At 43.2% G+C, this 13,897-nt stretch overlaps 1 pseudogene; it reads right to left on the minus strand.

The window, feature by feature from the left end:
- Positions 1 to 11,263: 11,263 nt before the first annotated feature.
- LOC108293829 lies at positions 11,264 to 13,640 on the minus strand (annotated as a pseudogene).
- Between the last annotated feature and the right edge of the window lie 257 nt (positions 13,641 to 13,897).

Consider the following 13,897-nt stretch of genomic DNA (forward strand, 5'->3'; position numbering starts at 1 on the left):
AGAGGCAGTGGCACAGTGTCCTCCCTGGACGGTGCTTTGTGCTGGTTGTACCATGTTTGCCACACTCCTGCCCTCTTCCGAGTTAGGTTCCCAGCCTCCCAGTGACGCTGCGAGCTTCCAGATAGCTTTTTTATAAAGTCCTGTCTGCTTAACTCAGAGCAGTTTCTGGTGCTGGAAATTCTCTTTTCTTTTCCCTTCTTTTGCCTTTCTCATGTTCGGTCTTATCACTCCCTTTGACCTTTCCAAGTCCTTGAAGTCATCTTTGTGTCCTCCCTGACTAGCTTTGACTACTCATCAGTGGCTCCCATGAGTCCTGGCCATCGGCCTTGGTATAAAAGGGACTAAGGTCTCTCCAATATAGTTTTGCTCTACCAGTAAGGGTGGGATGGACTGAAGAACGTGGCTCTGAGTCAGTCATTGGATCTTCTGTGATTCATTGGTGAGTTAAATTTTAAGCCTTTGAGTTGGTCAGGACTTACTGAAGAATGACTATTTGTGACATCCCATACAGATATTTATGCCTCCTTATAAGAGCCACACATGTGGTTTTTCCTCAAGAAACCTGTATGAGAGAAAGGAAGAGGGAAATGTTACATGATTAAATAAAGGATGTGGTAGACTGTACTTCCCAAAGATGGCCACAACAGTACCTTCTATATTCTCTTCTGCAATGTCACTAATAGAGTTTGGATGATTGTTTCCTCCAAAACTTATGTTGAATTTGACCCTCAATTTTGGATGGGGGCCCTGACGGAAGGTGTTTGGGTCATGGGGGTGGAGGCTGAATCTTTCATGAATAGCTCTGGTGCTCTCCCAAAAGTAATGAGTGAGTTCTTGTCCTATTAGTTCACATGAGATTTGGCTGTTGAAAAAGTATGGCACCTCACATCTCCCTCCTGCTCCCTCTCTTGCCATATGACACACCTGCTCCCCCTTCACATGCCACCATGAGAAATAACATCCTGAGGTCTTAGCCAGAAGCAGATGCTGGAGCCATGCTTTTACAGCCTGCAGAACTGTGAGCCAAATAAACCTCTTTTCTTTGCACATCACCCGGCCTCAGGTATGCCTTTACAGCAATGCAAAGTAGAGCAACAGTTACCTTGCCAAATCCCATCAAGGCTGAGACCCTTGCTCTGTACTCTCTTGAACCTGGGAAAGCCCTGTGACTACTTAGACCAACACAATGTCAGTGATGCTCCACCAGCTCTGGGCACAGCCCTTAATTGGTTTGCTAATGTCTGCTTCCTGCCTCTTGGAAGCCAGGCACTATGTAAAAAATAGGACACATTGAGAGTGCTGTGCTGTGAGAAGCCCAAGCCCCATGTGGAGAGGCCCTGGAGGAGGAGGTACTGTGTAGAGAGAGAGAGGTCAAGATGCCAGGCTCATGAGTGAGGAAGCCATATTGAAGGTGGTCTCCCAGCCCTGACTCCCCTAACTGATGCCGTGCAGACCACAGACCAAGAACCTGGCTGAGCCCTTCCTAAATTCCTGACTCAGCAATCGTGAGCAAAATAAAACGGTTGTTTTAAGCCACCACATTGTGGGATGGTTATTGTTATAAGGCAATGGATAACTGGATCAAAGGTCAAGGACTCATCTATGCATAATGCTTCTAGGCACCTGGCTGTGGCCATGTAGAGTGCTTTAGGTAAGTATAAAAGAGCCTTGGGTGATAAGAACATCAGAGTGGATACTCCAGTCACCTGGGTGTACTCAGTACCTTTTGGAAAAGCAGCTGTCAAATAAAAGGAAACTTGTACTTACTCAAAATTGAAAATAATCTCACAGTCAGATGTTAGTGATTCCTAGCATCAATAGGGGAGTCTGGCTTGAAGAAACAAGATCCAGGATCATCAACAAAACAAATAAAAACCCTTCCTCATCTCAAGAGGCACAGCTATACCTAATGGAGTCAATTCTCCAAATCCTTCTACTTCGCTCTGAAGTAACCAAGAAGATTTTGCCCTAAATTTTTATTCCAATCCAAAACTGTATTTATCTCAAAGTTGGGAAAGTCAGACTACAATCGAACATCATGTACAACAAGCCCATGCATTATGATGCATGTGAGACAAGAAGGCTACAAGCATTTATGTATTTAATGCTCAAGAATACATAAAAGCATTTATGTATTATTAGTGTAGCAACAACATTATATGTTAGATCCTCAGGAAAGCACAGTTCAACAATTCAAATACTCTTATGTACTTTATGTCTTACTTCCATTTCTCTGAGAGACACATTCTGTAGCCTGTACTTAAAACAAAAGACTGTTTTATCTCATTTTTGGCCTCCTTCGTGTTGTTGCTTCCAGGTAAAATATGACTGCTTCGGAGTTAACCTGCAAAGGGGTCTGTGTTGCCCTGCTTTGTGGCATGTGTGGGCACTACTGGACCTGAGTTTTCTTCTGGAGGTATTTGAGAATGGTCAGTTCTGTCTGTTGTCTACTCAGGAGTCATTCCTCAATTTAATTCTTTGTTAACAGATCCTGATTTTTAAAATATATCTGGTAGTTATCTTCTTTATAAGGAGGCCAGGCCATTACTTAGTCCAAGGAAGTGAATTCATTAAGTCAGTGATCTAAGTTCCATCCCTTTTGTCTGTGTTTGGTTCAGGAATGGACATGTAACACAATTCCAGCCCACGAGACATGATGCAAAGTCAGCTGTGAGACTCACAGTAATGTTCCCTTATCTTCTAAGTAGGTGCCCAAGTAAGGGATAGTGTCCATTCCTATATCTGTCATTTGGTTACTATGTGAGAGTATGAGGCCTGGAGCCACCATTTTGGCCATCCTGACGGAAGCCAGCCCAAGAGGAAAGATGTTATGTGTTGACCAGAATGGAGAGATGGAAAGAGGGGGGAAAAATCTGTGTTCTTAATTGTGTTATAGAGCTGCTGAATTGACCTATTTGAAACTGTCCTAACTTAGGACTTCTTGTTATGTGAAGGAATCAATTTTTCTCCTTGTTTAAGCCACACGTAGTTGGGTTTTCCATTTTCTAGCTGAGAGCATCTTGAATCAGTAATTACATATAAGAAATAACAAATGATAACTTGTATACTAGAAGGAAAAACTACCTTCAGCATCGGGGAGACAAGGTATCTCATGCTTTGGGATAGGTGAGACTACAGGAATATGTTGGGTTATGAGTTACCTTTGGGGAGATCCACATTGATTGGAAAGCAAAGGAAGACCCCTGGGAGCACCTGCACTGATCTCAGTTTTGAAAAAAGCTCCAAATAAAGGGACCAAGAGCAAAAAGCCACTGTTATACAGCATTCCTCCACGGTCTCATTAGCCTACAAGGAAAATGCAGAGGCTGAAAGATCTGAAACTCTACATGAGATTGCCATAGCTGCTGTGAAGAAGACACATGTGTGAGCCTAGACAAGGATGCCATAAATAAGGAAGTAGGGTTTTAATTTCTGTAGTGCATCGTCATGATGACACAAAGTAAATGTACCTTCACAGCAGTTCACCTAGAAGCAGTAAAGGAAACTCTTTGCATAACAGCTCTGGATGGCAGAGAGCTGTGTCCAATTCGCTGTCCCCAGAGATATGTCACATGCCACAGGCCTCCTGGGCATGTACCAACAGCCTGGCTTGTGTCTGAGACATGCACTGCCATCAGCTCCTCTGAAAATTCCCGGAGCAATGAAAATCCTCTTGACACTTGGAACTGCACACATTTTAATTCATTTGTCACAGGCTACATGTGTTGCTTGTGTGCTCTGAACCAAATCCTGATCTATTTCTTGGAATGAAGGAAACATAAATTTTCTAATTTGATAAATAACAGCAACTTCTCGATAAGAAGCAAAAAAAAAAAAAAAAAAAAAAAAAGACTAAAATGGAAAGTCAGTCACTTCTATCTCCTCAGAAGGCAATCTGGGTCTATTAGTGGCTTTCAATTGATTTTTCTTAGAAGTTCCTGAAAAAAAACAAGGTAACCCTTGGCATCCGGGAGTTGGCCTGACACTTCCCACTGGGAGTGGTGTTCTTCCTTGGAATGTAAACAATCTCATATGATATCAACATCAGACAAGGCCACTCTGTGACTGTAATGGATCAAGAGAAACAACCCCATCGTAATCACATCTGAACACAGATAAAATATAGTTAATGTGATTATGGAATCTGGCAAGTCCCAAGATCTGCCAGAGTCATTCCCAATTTACTTCTTTGTTAACAGACACTGATTTTTGATTTAGCCAGCTGGAGACCCAGGAAAGCCAATGGGTTTAGCTCTGTTCTGAATCTGAAGGCCTGAGACCCATGAGAGCTGATGGTACAATGCTTGTCTGAAGTCTGACAGGCTTGAAACTCAGGGAATGCTGATGTTTCAGTTTAAATATGAAGTCAGGAAGAAAGCCAATATTCCAGCAGCTAGAAGATGATCAGGCAGAGGGAAAAATCTTCCTTAATCAGCTCTTTTATTCTACTTATGCCTTTGACTGATTGGATGAGGCCCATCCACACCAGGAGGGAAAATGTGCTTTACTCAGTTCACCAATTTAGATGCTATTTTTATTTATTTATTTTTTGAGACGGACTCTGCTTTGTCACCCATGCTGGACAAAGTGAGATTCCGCTTTGTAGTGGCAACATCTTGGCTCACTGCAACTTCTGCCTCCTGGGTTCAAGTGATTCTCCTGCCTCAGCCACCTGAGTAGCTGGGATTAAAGCATGTGCCATCATGCCTTGCTAATTTTTGTATTTTTAGTAGAGACAGGGTTTCACTATATTTCCCAGGCTGGTCTTGAACTCCTGACCTCAAGTGATCCACGTGCCTCAGCCTCCCAGTGTTGGGATTACAGGCATGAGCCACCATGCCTGGCCTTAAATGTCAGTCTTATCCAAAACACCCTCACAGACACACCCAGAGTAATGACAAACCAGATATCTGTTAAGCCTGTGCCCCAGTCAAGTTGACACACAAAATTAACCATTATAGCATTTTTACCCAAGATTCCATAGCTAGTAACTGGTGGAGCCAGAATTCAAACACTGTGCTAATTCTGAAATCCAAGCTCTTGACCGCTCTGCCAGTGCTCCCCACTCTATCTCCCTTATTTGGGCACTATCCAGAGACAATCTAAGAAGAATTCTATGCTAATTTTCACAGATCTTAAAGTTTGAATGACACAGTTTGAAACTGAATTACATATTATTTCATGTTTCTGCTATTGTTTCCTATATGATTTTTCTCAACTCATTAGACTGTAAGAAAGGTAGAAACAAGGACTATGTCTTATGCTTTAATAACAGCTAACCTTAAATATGTATTATGGACCATGCATTTGACGTGCATTTATCCGTTTCATCCTTACAATACCATACGGTAGCTACTCTGTTATCCTTGTTTTACTACCGTCCAGATACTGATCAACTTGCACAAAGTTACAGGGGCAGTAAATGGAGCCAAAGTTTGAACCAAGGTCATCTGGCCCCAGAACCTGTACTCCATATTTTTAAAAAAATACGATAGGAATGTACGCTTTATTTTTTCCAGTAGTTTAGAACTATTTCTTTAGTTTCGTTTAAGTACGACTTCACCATTTCATTTTCATCCTATTGCAGATGTGCTTAGGGCAATCAAAGAACTCCACCTAATTTTTGGTTCTTCTGAAGGTGCTTTTTTGGTATAGACAGTTGTTAAATGGGTGTCCTTGCAGGCGGCATGATCGGTGGAGCCTTCACTGTCTTGCTCTGTTCCTCCTCTTCCCAGAACCTGTCTTAATCATTTTGTTCTTACTTTCACTTTGATCACTTCTTGTGTCCTTTCCCCCTATTCTCAGTACCCATCTAAGTGGGTGGTTCCAGAGATCAAGAGCTCCTTGGGAGGTGGAATGGCTTGGAGGTTGGGTGACTGTGTGGGGTGGAGTCCCTTCTTCAGGGTGCACCTGGCTTGTGGTTTGGCCTGCACTGCTCTCTGGAACTCTTCCGCTCAGACTCCTGCACCTCCTGGGAAGCCAGGATTAACAGTTCCCAGAGAGTCTCCTTCTGGAGAGGCACTCACTCCATCCTCACTTGCCCAAGTCCTGGTGCCAAGGCTGGGCATCAAAAATGCAATGTCACCTTACTAAGCACTGACAGGCTCCTGCATGAGTCACTGCCCCACTAGAGCTGTACAAACATGTTATGTGCATAAGGGGAGATCTGCAGCCTCAACCAGAGGCTGGGTATGGTGCCTGGGGGTGGGTTGCCAGGCTTGGTCATACCTAGTCCTCTCTGGAGCTGCTGGGACATAACTTGCTCACTTAGCAGCCCAGGAAGTCAGAGCAGAGGGACCCACTGCCCCCTTCCAGCACACTTACCTCCATCTGACCTGCACAGGTAGGCAATGTTTAATTTTTCAATTTTTTTTTTTTTGAGATGGAGTCTTGCTCTGTTGCCTAGGCTGGAGTGCAGTGGCATGATCTTGGCTCACTGCAACCTCTGCCTCCCAGGTTCAAGCGATTCTTCTGTCTCAGCCTCCCGAGTAAGTGGGATTATAGGCACACACTACCATGCCTGGATAACTTTTTGTATTTTAGTGGAGATGGGGTTTCACCATCTTGCCCAGGCTGGTCTTGAACTCCTGAGTTCAGGTAATCCACCTGTCTCAGCCTCCTAAAGTGCTAGGATTACAGGCATGAGCCACCGCACCCAGCCGACTTTAAAATTTTTTTCACTGTAACCATGACAGGAGTTATCAATCAATGTTTAAATGCCCCTAAAACAAAGTACATACATTCAGAAAGTCCTCAGCTATTTAGATGTAGTCAAATTCAGAATGAGAATACAGTTTTCAGCTTGGGAAGGTGCCTCTATTTGGTGCCCCTAAAGTACTAGATGTCCGTCATAGCACCCCTCTTAGGGAGTCATCAACTTTCTTGAAGGCTAGACTGTGAGCTCTTTAAGGGCAGAACCAGTCCCTACAACAGGGCCTGGAACATAGAAGTCTCTTAGGGACTATTTGTGAATGATAGAACTTCACATTAGGCTTTTCCCTCAGTATTTCATCATATCACCATCATAGAAAACCCTTGCTATATGGGAAGAATACCAGGTAAGAACACAGGAGGCTTGTGGGTATGTCCCAGCTCTGGAATAAACGAGCTCTGCAACTTTGCCAATACAAGTTTACTTCTGGACCTCTATTTATCTGAATGAATGATAAGGTTGGAATAGAGAAACTCTAAGGTTCCATCCAAGTTTAGTATCCTAGGACTCCGCATGTGAGATGCTCTGTGTAGAGAGGGGGTTATAGGAATATGGTTCCTGCCCTATCTGCATTTACAAACCTAAAAGTGATAAAATGGGCACAGACACACTGACATGGGTTCTGCCAGCTCTGGAGCTAGCCTCTACAGGGATGACTGAAAAGTGGCTGGGGACTGGGGGTTAATGGCTTTCCAAGCCCTGGCGGACATGGAACTATAATCAGGGCCTCTGCCTTATGGTCGTTAGCATCTGTCTTTGCACCAAAGCCCTGGTGCCAGGGTGCAGACGTTAGAGACCTTTCTTGGAGCTCCTCATGCCTCACCCATCACTAATCTGTGTAACCCTGCTGACAAAACATGATGCAGGCTCCCCACTTTAGGCCATATGCTTGGGAAAAACATCCTCTGGCAGAGACTCCTGGGGGAAAGGAAAGGCCTAACTCTTTGATCTTGATCCCTAACAAAGAATTTGTCTTGGAATCTGTGAAATCTTGGGGAAAAAACAAAAAACAAAAAAAAAAACCCTGTACTTCCAAAGCTTTCCTTGTTTGATGTATTATAAAACAGAAGACAAATATTTTCCTCTGGGGTAAATATTCCTTTGTTCCGGAAAGACACTACAATGGATAGTTATTAAAAGGAAAAGCAAATATTCTCAAATACAGAAATTTAGACCCTGCCTTTCCAAGGGGTTCCAGTGTCATGCACACAAACACAAGAAGCTGTTTTTCATCGTGGATGGTGTTGCAGTTCTGCAAATTTTTCCATAGGAAAATGTTTAATCTTCAAAGATTTATTCTGCAGAGCCTATGAAAATTGTTTTCACTTCTTAAAAAATATGTGGATGTCCTTTTTGGAGTAGAGGCTAGAAGCTTTTGGGGGTGAGGTTCGGGTAATAGAGGCTATCCTCATTCAGGCTGGTGAAGGGATCACCAGGGGGCCCAGATTTAAAGTGGGGCTTGTTTGAAGCTGCACTATGCGATATTCTATACTAACTCAGACTTTGGAAAAGGACTGATGTTTCATTTACTGCGGGCTAGTTCACTGTCCAAGGTAAGAACAACTCTCCCTGAATGGGAAGGACATTTCAGCTGTTAATCATGCATAAAGGTGAGAAAACCGAGTAAACCTGGGGAATATTGAGACCAGGATTGCAGACAAGAATCCCATGGACAAGAGAAAAACTGGAGGCCTCTTCCCCTCTCTCTGATGGGAGGAAATGCAGAGTCTAGGACTGGTGAAGCTTTCTGGGAGCTGAGCTGAGAGGTGCCCAATAAAAGTTGTACATGGGGAAGCTCGGCCTGTAAACTTTATGATTCCACGTTTCCAGTGCCAGTTTTGACTTTCTCAGAGTGGTGGTTCCTGTATGCCATTTCCAAATCTTTACTGAAGTCTTGTTACTCATTCAAGCTTAGATTTAGCAATGCTCTTGAGGGAATTAAAGGCCTAGGTGTGATCACAAGAACAGCTCACATGACAACTCCAGGAGGGATTGGCAGCAAAATAAGTAAGATCTGAGGAGGAACGGAGGCTAAAGATATGGACGGAGAGACTGTTGGAGGCACAATGGGGTAGCTTCATGAGACAACCCTCGTCTCCATATATACTAGAGGAGATAGGATCTTCAAAGAGGAAAGCCAGGACCTACTATATCTATGCTAGTGGGGGACACCAAATTTGCAAACATGGGTTACATCGAAGGTTTCTCCTTTGCCTAGAACAAAAAAGGGCAAAGGCTTGCAGGGCTCTGTTCTTGGAAGGAAGAAGGAGAGTATACTGTGGGAAAGAAATAATGAGTGTGTAGAGAGGGGAAATAAGATATATATATATATATATATATATATATATATATATATATTTTTTTTTTTTTTGCTAGCAAACAGCAATGCATGGGAGAGAAAGCACCAGAGACAAGCAGCTTGTTCTAACTTACCACACATGGGGTGCAGTCCCTTAGCTTTCTACAGACTTTAATTTCCCACAGTGAAAAATGTTTTTTGAGGATGTTTCTGGCGTGTCCCTCTGTGTTCCCTTCATGTGCAAATCTGCCACCACCATGCAGCAATTCGATATCCCTTCTTTCCAATCTTTGCCTTCTTATCAGATCTCTCCAGGAACTCTACTTTCAGCAATTCTGATCACAGAATCTGATGGTCAAAATAGGCAAGCGCTTCTGTGGAGCTGTGTTTTTTGGTCTGATGACTCAAAATCTGAATTTGATGGCTTAGCTAAAAATGTGCTCAGAGAGCTTCACTACAATGGTGTGTCTCAACAGGTACAGCAGTGGGAATGGGGGGACTTCACTGCTGCAGATAACCTTTTCCACTTTTGTTTACTAGGAACTCAGATCCTACAACATATCTGTAACTACTGGTCTATAAGTCCTGAGCCCTGTTCTCCTTGTGTCTTCAGTGACAGTGTTAGCCTGGCACGCATAGGCGCTTGTACATATGTTGGACAAATGAGTTCATGACATCTATGAATAGTTACAGGAATCATTTTCAAACAATCAGCAAGTCGTATTATCCACAAAGCATTCTGTGCTTTTCCCAGATTTGAGAGGCAGTGTGGGAGATATTATTTAGATGCTAAAAATTTAGAATTTGGAGACATTTTGGAGATTTCTGAAGTTCCACAGAATTTTACAAATCAAGAGCATCCTTAAAAAGAAATGCATAATCATCACATAGTACTTTCATATTCTCCCTGCCCATAACATCTTCACTGCCATCTTCAAAGCCAGACTCCAAATAAAAGCCTGAAAAAGTCTTAACAAGTAAAAAGTATCCTTTAGGTTCTCTGTTGTTCTCTTGAATCCTTTCCCCAAATATTGGCGACTTTGTTCTCCCTCGGGCCATGCGGGATCCTTCTGCTGCTCACTCTACTTTCCTGGCACTGGCCCAGGCCCTGGGAGGAGGAGGAGGAGGAGGAAGAGGGAGAGGAGGAGAAAGGGGAGAATGAGGACAAAGGGGAGAAAGAGGAGGAAAAGGAAGAGAAGGAGGAGGAAGAAGAGGAAGAGGAAAAGGAAGAGGAAGAGGAGGAGGAAGTGGAAGAGAAAAAGGAGCAGGAGGAAAAGGAAAAGGAGGAGGAGGAGGAAAAGGAGGAGGAGGAGGAGGAAGAGGAAAAGGAGGAGGAAGATGAGGAGGAGAAGGGGGAGGGGAAGAGGTTTCCTATGTCCCATTACTCCAATTTGGAGTCCTACAAATGTCCTTTGGAAGCCTTCAAAAGTAAAATATGCTATTGCAGCCAGAAACTATGTGCTCTGACCCAGCATTGAGCCCAAGTTTATTTTGTCTCTGTCTTCAGTATTTTATGGAACATATGCTTCTTTCTAGGGAAGCCTGGAGAATCCGCTGAAGACAAATGTTTGTTTCCAGTATCTAGTAACATGGGCTCTAAAAGAGTATTCAGGTGGGTTTGGGGGCTGGAGCACTGCTGTGGCTGATGTTTCAGCCCCGGTAAACAGGGCCTAAAATTTGTTTTCACTCTGATAAAAATTATGCATCTCAGTTTATGCAGCCTGGTACATGAAGGGCTCTATTGTCACCCCTCAACCTGACATTCTCCATTCCCATGAGGGTCCCATATTTGATTGGCTACCATTATTACCAGAGTCAGTCAGTGTTCCAGGCCCAAGAGTTCTTGATCTAGTAAAAAGCCTACAAGTCTTTGTACTGCTCTGATCTTAAACAGAGATCAGAGCAGCATGACGGATGCTTCTCTTAACTTAGGGAGGTGATGAACAAAGTTACTAAGAACACGCAACTGTTTTAATGTCATATACCCTCCAAAGCTCCTGAAGTTCACAGAAAATAACTGTTCTTTTTTTTTTTTTCAAGCTGAAGTTTTATTTAAAACGTAAAAGAAATGTTCCCCAAAACGTCTGTGAATAAAGCAAAAGGATATGATAGAGCACTCTCTTGCTAGGAGTTAGCCAGTCTGTCCAAGTACCAGGTAATATACAGTACTTAATGCTGGTAGAACTTCACAGTAGTTTAGTGTTAAAGATTATCTGTGCCTAGATGTGACGAGATTCTCAGTGGTTTACACCTTACTGGGCATGAACAAATCCCTTGGGCCCAAAGTTCTTTGCATAGCATCCTTTACGATGGATTTCACCTTCTTTTTCAGTCAGAGTTGTGGATTCAAGACTCTTCCCACACTGTGCATGTCGGAAACAGTTTTCGTGCCAGGGCTTTCCAGCTCCAATGATCTTCTCGGCAGCATATACAGAATCCCCACATCTGGAGCACTTCTCAGCACCTCTGTTTTTCTGAGCAAATTTAGAAGTGTTTGGATTTGTTGTAGGCCTGCGAGGCTGAATACTCTCTGGCTTAATGTGCAGCCTCTCGCCATGGTCCCTGTTAAGCGTGCCAGAGGCCTGGCCATAACCGCAGCCTTTTGGCCCATACTTCTTTCTGTAGCAGGATTTGCAGTAGATCTCTTCATCGTAAATTGCCACTAATGTGCTATCTAAATTTTTCCTGCAAACCCTGCAGAGAAAGCAGCAGCGGTGCAAGCTCCTGCCATCACCGCACCTCTTCTGCGTGGTACGCGATCCTTCCGCAGGCCCTAGACAGGCATTCTGAGTTGGAGGTGGGAGCACACGCCGCAGGCGGAGCTGGCGAGGCTGGGCTGGACGGAGAGTCCAGGGAGTCCGAGACTCCAATAACTGGTCTTACAAGCTGGGCATCTGATGGAAACGAGCTATCAAGAACTAGAGCTGAAATTCTGTCTAGTGTCACGTATGTAGAGATTAAAAAGCAATTTCCTTCAAGTAATGATTAGCTCACCCACTTAGCAGTTCTACTTGAGTATCTACTTGTTTTAGGAGTCTTATTCCATTATCTTGGCAAGGGGAAGAGCAGCAATAGGAATTGAGGATGTAAAAGGCAAAATTTCATATTAGGTTCATTTTTAAAGTGAAACTCAGAGCATTGTTAAATGAGTTGTCTAATCATAGTTATCAAGAATGCCTTTGGCTAAGCAATGCTGGATATATCAAAATGCTTGGGATCAGGTTAAAAGGAAAAAGAATACTAGAAAAATTAGGCAACATGGTGCAGACATTTAAGTCTTCAAAGGAGCAACCTGGGGCACCTGTGACCACATGATCATGGCTACCGCATGCAGAGACAGCCCAACCACCGATAGCGGCAGAGGGTCAGTAGGGGGATGAATGTCCAGGCCTGCAAGAGCTGGAGTCCGAGACAAGGAAAAGAGCTTACTCCAACTAAGAAGTTCTGTTTTTTCAAAGAACACTCAGGACAAACAAAAGGCAAACATCATGCCTCTAACCTGTTTATTTGAAAAGCTGCCACCTCCCATACTCCAGAGTAAACAATAAATGAATCAGATGACTTTAAAAATAGACTGATGTCCTCAAATGAACAGGCCACATCTTGTGGCCCTCAACAGATTCACATGTTTTTAGCTATTTAATCCTCATTCCAACCCTATGGAATGACATGTTAAACAAAACTATATCATTTAAAAGTGAATTGATTTAGACCTGATTTAATCCAACTCTGTCTTCAGTGCTGAGGAGAATCACTCATTTAACTATTTATCTCATTTAACAAATTTTTGTTGTTCACCTGCTATCCGCTCACGACTGTGAAAAGTCACATCTGATCTCCGCCCTCAGAGGAGAAGCAGTAACAATACAATGTGAAGAATCCTGTGATGAGAGGATCCAGGATTCTTTGAGCTGCAGAAAGGGAAATGTAACTCAGGTGCGGGGTGTCAGGCCTGCCTTAAGGAGAAGGTAAAGGATGAGGAGATTGCTAGGCTAGCAGGGAGGGGAGGGAGAAGAGAACTCCAGACAGAGAAAGTAGCACAGGTAAAAGGGCTGGAATGAGAGAGGGTGGCCCTTCAGAGGAGACACGTAACTGGTTGAGTGCCATAGTTGTTGGATAAATTAGAGAGCTGAGTCTTGTCAAGGAATGAGACCCTGATTGTATTTAGACTTGAAACTTGTGAAAAGCAATTTTACTGGGTTCAAGCTTATTGTGAGTAACTGCTGCAGGGAGCATGCTATTAGAAAGAGCTATATCATATACTAAAAGGACTTGCAGTATGGTTTTTATATTGTATAAAACAAAGGAATGAGCTATGATCACCACCAGTGCACTCCAGCCTGGGTGACAGAGCAAGATTCTGTCTCTAAAAACAGCAAAAACAAACAAACAAACAAAAAAAACAACCCCACACAAATAAAATTAAAAACTCCAAAGGAATGAGCTCTGGGCAGGAAAGTGCTGCCCAGCTTTTTAATATAATAATATATGGGTATATTAATAATATAATAAAAAAATCAATGATAAACCACTGTGATTCACTGAAAATTCTTTTATTTCTGAAGTGACTAATTCCAAAACACCAGAAGGCTCTCCCTGACCATCCTCTGTACTGGTGTAATAATACATTTTGGGTTGTTATAAAGGAACACCTGAGGCTGGGTAATTTATAAAGAAAAGAGGTTTATTTGGCTCATGGTTCTTCAGGCTGTGCAAGCCTGGCTCCAGCATCTGCTTGGCTTCTGGTGAGGCCTCAGGAAGTTTTACTCATGGTGGAAAGCAAAGGAGGAGCAGGCATGGCATGTGGTGGGAGATGGAGCAAGAGAGATCCCAGGCACACTTAAACAGCCAGCTGTCATGTGAACTAACAGAGTGAGATCTCACTC

This window comes from Cebus imitator, unplaced genomic scaffold (assembly GCF_001604975.1).
Source record: "Cebus imitator isolate Cc_AM_T3 unplaced genomic scaffold, Cebus_imitator-1.0 Scaffold550, whole genome shotgun sequence".
Lineage (NCBI taxonomy): Eukaryota > Metazoa > Chordata > Mammalia > Primates > Cebidae > Cebus > Cebus imitator.